General features: G+C 49.9%; 1 long non-coding RNA gene across 1 annotated transcript; it reads right to left on the reverse strand.

The window, feature by feature from the left end:
- Nucleotides 1-286: 286 nt before the first annotated feature.
- LOC127477068 (uncharacterized) lies at nt 287-5,497 on the reverse strand. The gene is made up of 4 exons (XR_007906836.1): nt 5,287-5,497; nt 3,915-3,990; nt 2,139-2,255; nt 287-318 (listed from the first exon to the last, which is right to left on the reverse strand). It is a non-coding gene; the product is annotated as an uncharacterized LOC127477068 (long non-coding RNA).
- Between the last annotated feature and the right edge of the window lie 306 nt (nt 5,498-5,803).

The following is a 5,803-nucleotide window of genomic DNA, read 5'->3' on the forward strand; positions in this document are numbered from 1 at the left end:
TTTGCATTTGGGGATGCACTTGAGGATCCAGCTCAGAGCTCCACGGTGCTGACCCTCTGGCCCTCAGGGGTTGTGGCTCCAGCATGAGCAGCACCCAGAGGATGCCCGGAGAGGGCTACAGAGGTGTTCTTTGCCAAATAACACATTGGTCATGAAGTTAAGAACACACCAAATAATTCATGAGGAGAAATGAATTATTAAATAACTTCTCATTATTGCTATTCTAATTACATACCTAAAACGTCATACCTAAAATGTGCTGTAATGTTCTTGCTGAATCGTATCTTGCAGGTCACAAATTTGAGGGTTTCAACATGCCTGTAGTGTTGGAAAGTAAAAGCAAATTTTAGAGGACCTGGGCAAGTGCCTCAGGGGCAATTTAACCATTCACTTTGCAGTAAAATAAATAATATAGAAAATCCCTTTTCCCCAAACCCAATCGCCCAAATTACTGTGCTTCTTTCCTCTTACTGTAAGCAACTACAATACATTTTAACAGAGGGAGCAGTTTGGAAGCCAGAGGGTCAGTGTGCAGGACAGGGATCTGTAAGGAGCTAAACCTTGTCCAAAGGGTCTTGCAGTGCCTGGGTATTCCTGGGAGCAGCCACACTGCCAGTGATTCTTCATCAAACCCAGGAAGCTGCGTGTGCCGGGCAAGCTGCCACCTCTCCCAGCAGCTCCCCCGTGGTGGGCTGTGTGCTTTGGCAGCTTCCCCAGCATCCCCGGGGTCTCCAAGGAGCGCTGCTAATGGGCTCCACGTGGGTCCCTGTCACTGAGCGAAGAAAGGATCATTTCAGGCAAAAGGCACTTTTGCCTGAATTGTGTGAGTTTCCTTGTCCTTTTATGGCAGCCCATAAAATGGATCATCTGTCTTAAAAGACATGGGCAGGTAATCACAAGCTCAGCTGAGGTCTGCCTTGCATACTGGTGCTGGCTGGGGAGCACAGGAGGACCCAGGGGAGGCTCCACGCCATCAGCTCCATCTGGACCAGATCGCTGCTGCATTTTCACTGGCAGATTGAGCTATCTGGGGACTTTTGGAAAAAGTGCCTGGGCGGGGGGAAATGTTCCATTCTCCTTAGGAGAGCAGGAGACAGCCACAACTCTATTTTCAGTTGAAGTTTCCAAGGCACTTGTTTACCGGCACTGCCAACAAAAGCTGTTATCGCATCAGCACTGCTGACAGCTCTGTCTGCAGCTGACTTTCCAGGGGAAGCACCTCAAGAGTGCTGGAGGCAGTGCCAGGGCTTTGTGGAAGGGGTACGGCAGTCGCATGCACTTGAAACCTGTTAATCAGCACTTGAGCCCAGGGACGCTGCTCTCCTTTCCCTTCCTGGGATGAAACCTGTCCCTGCTGACTAGTGCCAAGCGGTCAGTGTCCCCTTCCCGTGCTGCCTGCTCTGGAAGCAGTCACTGGCAGCTGGATCCTCACCAGCTATTGGCAGGGTGAGGTTTTGGGGGATGGCTAGTCCCACGATGATGCAAGCATCCCTGCTCAGCATCACCCTCTGAGCCTGTCACATCAGCTAGGTCTGAAGTGCTATATTTGTACCTGATCTTCTTGTCATGCCTGGGATGTGCAAGGTCTCTGGAGCAGCCCTCTTGGAGACTGTGTTGTTCTATCTGCTGCGCTCCTCTCAGATAGTCATTAGGTAATTACCTGGGAAGTCAATTGAGCTTGCCTGGATCAATTTATTTACTGCACACCCATCCTGCTGATTTCTCCCAGGCCCACAAGCTCTGAAGAGCTGCTCCCAAGTACTGATGCAAGTGGTCAGGATCCTCAGGATCTGCACCAGAAGACACTGAGCTGCTCTGGTGGAGCATAAAGCATCATCCCTCGCTCTTTGTGCCCCTTTGTAGGGTATCATCTGTGCAGGTGTCTTGTCCTGTCCTTCAGCTGCTGCTGTTACTGCCAGGACCCCCACTTTATGCCCCCCGACTGCCCACTGCCCCATCAAGGCAAGCTCAGGAGGTGGCATGCTGCCACCCTACCAGAAGCCTGGGGCATCCAGCCCTGGTCTGGCCAGGGTCTCCATCCCTGCAGAGAGGCCACAAACACCCAGAGGAGTGAGGGTAAGCTTCTCCTGCAGACAGGGACATGCATCGAGGGGATGCAAGGCATCCCAGTCACATACCTGGGTCGTGAAGTGTCATTCAGTTCTGTTTCAACAGCCCTTGTGTCATGATGGAGGAGGCAACTCAGGGAGCGTCCTGTGAAGTTTCCAGCCTCACGTCAGTCTCCCATCAATTTCCTGAAGTAATGAAGACATAATTAAATTTTGCAGTGGAAAGGAAGCTTCGCCAATGGCAAGAGCATATTGTAACTCCCCACTCATCAGGGGAAATGCTAGGCTCCAAATTAAATGCATTTACTGTTTCATGTACCCTCACTTAAAATCGTTGTAATGAATCTGGGAATTAATTGTTTGCCCATTTAAAAGAAGTCCCCTCTTGCACTGTGCCGTGCTCCCCTCCTCCCAGCTCTCTGTAATTTGATATTCCAGTTAGAAAACAAATTGGCATTCATTGGAAAATCAATCTTTTCATTGTTTAACTCTCATTTCTCTGGGGAATGTGTGGGAATGGAATTACATCCTCTGATAGGAACCTTCTCTGAATGCCTAATTGTGGCTGGGGAGCAGGGAGGCTGCCCACATCCCGGGAGCCGCCAGGACCCCGCACTGGCAGCATCCATGGTGCTGCCTAAGGAGGAGCACAGCCACGCCGGAGAATATCAGCCAGTTGCCTCAGTAATGAGCCCAGTAATAGAGTCTGTCATTTATTAGGTGGGATAAAATGGAAAGTGCTTGTTGTGGTGGGGCAGACGCCAACAAACAATGCAGCGAAAAGCCTGAAGACACACTGCCTTGTGTTTATCAGGGCTGGAGAGGGGAAGAACAAACAAAATACGTCCTTTTCCGTGGGTTTGAGAGGATCTCAGCTCCTGTGTTTCCTCTTTCTGACAGGCCACTGCTCCTGACCAGGGTCCTCAGGGATGGGGACTGGCAGGTCCCCAGGGTGATCTCACAGCCTGCACCAGCCATCCCCTTTGCAGAAGTACAGAGCAGTACTCGTTAAAGGCTTCACTTTTTCCTTATAAGTGGGCAGTATCTAAGCACACAAGGCAGCTGGCCTGGCAGTGATCCTTTTGCTTCCCATGGAGACACTTGCTGCTGGAATAAACTGCTATTTTTATGGGTAACATTGGTTGTCTTTTACACTTACTGCAGGAAAATGAATAGCCACTTTTATGCAAAAAGGTTTTACTGCGATATCAGAAAGTACTAATGAATATACAGAACCAAATTATATGGTACCCCATGAGTCAAAACTCCTGGACAGAGATTTACAGCAAAATGAGTGGCAGGCAAAGATAAAAGCCTGCAGCCAAAGCTGGTCATATAATTAATACTGGGGACAATAAATTTCTGAAAAATTGAGCTGTCAGTCCCTTTCATGTGGACTCCCAGCTCCATTTCAAAGCTAAATAACTTGTAGTCCCAAGGAGTTAATGCACCAGATAAAGCACCACAGCAAAAGCAGCTTCTGCTTTTGCAAGCATCAAGGTTTTCTCTGACCCACCGTGTGCCTGCCAGGATTCACTGAGAGCCCCCGAAGCATCACCCCCTGCCAGGGCACAGGCAGCAAAGGGGCTCTCTGCCCACCTATTAGAGGTGCAAATCTCTTCCAGCAGCTTTCTCTCCACCAAAAAGGAAGGTTCCATCACTTGGCCCCATAGGACAGCACTGCACTATCTGTGAGCCTGGGGCACATATTTGTCCCCTGACTCAGCTGTCACTTGCTCACTTGCTTTTCCTCTTCCCCTCCCTCTCTCCCTTCACAAATTAGCAACAAACAAGTTGCAGATTGTACTAATTAGTTGTCTGGAAGATATGCAAAGAGAAGGTTACCTGGAGACCTCATAGCAGCCTTCCGGTACCTGAAGGGGGCCTGCAAGGAAGCCAGAGAGGGACTCTTCATCAGGAACTGTAATGACAGGACAAGGAGTGATGAGTTCAAACTGAACAAGGGGACATTTAGATTAAATATATAGAAGAAATTCTTGACTGTGAGGTTGGTGAGGCACTGGCACAGTGCACAGGTTGCTGAGAGAAGCTGTGGTTGCCCCATCCCTGGAAGTGTTTGAGGCCAGGTGGGGCTTTGAGCAACCTCACCTATGTGGGAGGTGTCCCTGCCCAAAAAAGGTGTGGGAACTAGGTGATCTTCAAGGTCCCTTCCAACCCAAACTGTTCTATGAGTCTGTGATTGTCTTTCAAGGGACTGTTTGGACCACTGCCTGGCAGCCACCCCACAGCCACCCACAGCACCCACTGCTATCTCTGGGGGCAACCAGCCCACCACAGTGGGTCTGCCCGTTCCTCCTAGCAGCCCTGACAGGCCAGGAGGGAAGACTAAGGGTCCCCAAAATTGGATGTACAAGGTGTAACCATGCTGCTGGCATCCTTTGGCCCCTCCATAGCCAGACTGCCCCTCGCCCACTTCAGCCCACTGTGCATTTGGCACAGGGGGCACTGGCAGCGGTGCCGTGAAAGACAGTGTGTCACCCTCTGCAGCCCCGTAATCACATTCCCTCTCTCTTCTCTTATTCTCACTTAGCAACACTATATGAGCATCTTTGTCAGGCGCATATTAGGAACCATTCGTCATAAAAAATTAAGGGCTATGGAAATAAAGTGACCTCTCCAAGGGCTTCAATTACACTGTAAGGTAATTGTGTCTTCGCCAGGCCTCCATCAGGGTGTTTGGGAGTCTTCAGCAACAATTTATGTATTTATTACAGTTTAAGTATCCTTAGCCCTCAGCTCTTTCCAGTAATGAAAATATATAACACAAACCCCAGCAAATACAGACTGAGCCGTGTGTAAAATATGACACCAATGCTCTCGGCCATCACAGCACGGAGAAAAGTGGCTGTAACCTCCAAAACCTCCACAGGCATCACAGTTGCTCCCCCAACTCCTCCATGGGGCACGAATAGGTGGCAGAACAAGGGGAACTGTGGCAACATGTCGGGGCCAAAACTGTCCGGTCTGGGACTGGTACCAGGGCAGGGTAGAAAGTCTTTCCCAGGGAAAAAAAAACCAAACAGATTATTATCGTTCTTGGCACAAAAGGCTGCTTGGGAGAGAAAGGCAAAGCTGAGGTTATTTTATGAAGGGGGTTTTTTTTCTGCAAAGCTTTTTTTTTGTGTGCAAAGCGCTTTGCAGGGAAGGAGCAGGGAAGGACTGCAGAGGCTGGTGACAGTCTCAGCTCATTACATACCAGGGGAGCAATCCCGAGACCAGCTAAGACCTCTCCAGCTATAAAGGGAGCAAGGCTGAGGTTGGAGCTCCTTCTACCCAGGGATCCCCACAAACAGAGTTGGGACAGTGAGGCTTCAGTTCACCTCTTGGGGGGCTGCAGACAGGATTGATTGCAGGTGATTCCCAGCAGTCGTGCCCTGATGCTGACATGTTTCCACATGAGCTGCTGGGTCTGGCCACTGCAGCTCCCTTCCTGGGCAAGGCAGACACCATGAAAGGAGAAGAGATGCTGTAAAAAACAAGGTAATTTAGGTCCTCCCCCACCAATCCTCAGCCTGGAAGGGAGCTGAGAACATTGGAAGGGAAAAGTCGTCTGAAGGGCCCAGGCTTTCTTTCCCCCTCAGCTCTGAGAAGCAGGTCTCCCTGGACTGTTCAGCGCAGCCAAAATCTGTGCTGAAGACGCAACAGAAAAAGGAGCCTTGTAAGATGCCGCTGGAAAAAAAGAAAGACAAAAAGCTAATTCTTTTTTTTCTTGT

This window comes from Manacus candei, unplaced genomic scaffold, assembly GCF_025592945.1.
Source record: "Manacus candei isolate 608988 ecotype Guabito, Panama unplaced genomic scaffold, ASM2559294v1 h1tg000005l, whole genome shotgun sequence".
In the NCBI taxonomy this organism is placed as follows: Eukaryota; Metazoa; Chordata; class Aves; order Passeriformes; family Pipridae; genus Manacus; species Manacus candei.